Raw genomic sequence first — 1,104 nt, forward strand, 5'->3', positions numbered from 1 at the left:
AGAACAAGACCCTGTCTCAAAAAAAAAAAAAAAAAAAGTAGGCCTGTACTAATGTAGAATGACAGATTGTTTCAGAATGAAAAAGGAGAGTAAAGGACAAAAACTGAATACATTATAAAAATTATGTAAGGTTTGCAGAAAAGGAATCTTGGAAAAGGATATCTTATGTGGTCAAAGCTGTCTGAGATTAGATGGATTTATTTATAAGGATTTATTAAAATCAGCTTTGTTATTAATAGTACACTTGTACACAATTAGAAATTAGTTTTCTCTCTCTGTACAATGACAAAGTTTTCTTAGAGAGTTGGTCAGCTCTTGGTAAGCGATCATGAAAAGTTTTTCCATACTTTTTTTTTTTTGGAATAAGATCTCACTCTGTTTCCCAGGCTGAAATGTAGTGACAGGATCATGGCCTCCACTTCAGTGGATCCACCAGCCTCAACTTTCTGAGTAGCTAGGACTACAGGCATGAACCACTATTCCAGGCTAATTTTTTTTTAAATTTCAATAGTTTTTGGAAACAAGTGGTGTTTGGTTACATGGATAAGTTCTTCTGTGGTGATTTCTGAGATTTTGGTGTACCCATCACCTGAACAGTGTACCATGCCCAATGTGTAGTTTTATTATCCCTCACCCCCATCCCACCCTCCCACCCTTCCTCCTAGTCCCCGAAGTCCATTACATCATTCTTATGCCTTTGCCTTCTTGTAGCTTACCTTCCACAGGCTAATTTTTCAAATTTTTATAGAGATGAGGTTTTGCTGTGTTGCCCAGACTGGTCTCAAAGTCCTGGGCTCAAGCGTTTCCCCGGCCTTGGCCTCCTAAAGTGTTGAGATTACAGGCATGAGCCACTGCACCCAGCTAGTTTTTCCTTACCTTTAAGAAATCTGCCTCGGGTGGATCACCTGAGGTCAGGAGTTCGAGATCAGCCTGACCAACACGGTGAAACCCTGTCTCTACTAAAAATACAAAAATTTGCTGAGTGAGTTGGCAGGCGCCTGTAGTCCCAGCTACTCCAGAGGCTAAGGCAGGAGCATCGCTTGAACCCAGGAGGCAGAGGTTGCAGTGAGCTGAGATCATGCCACTGCACTCCAGCCTGGGTGA

Source organism: Colobus angolensis, unplaced genomic scaffold (assembly GCF_000951035.1).
Source record: "Colobus angolensis palliatus isolate OR3802 unplaced genomic scaffold, Cang.pa_1.0 Scaffold57, whole genome shotgun sequence".
Lineage (NCBI taxonomy): Eukaryota > Metazoa > Chordata > Mammalia > Primates > Cercopithecidae > Colobus > Colobus angolensis.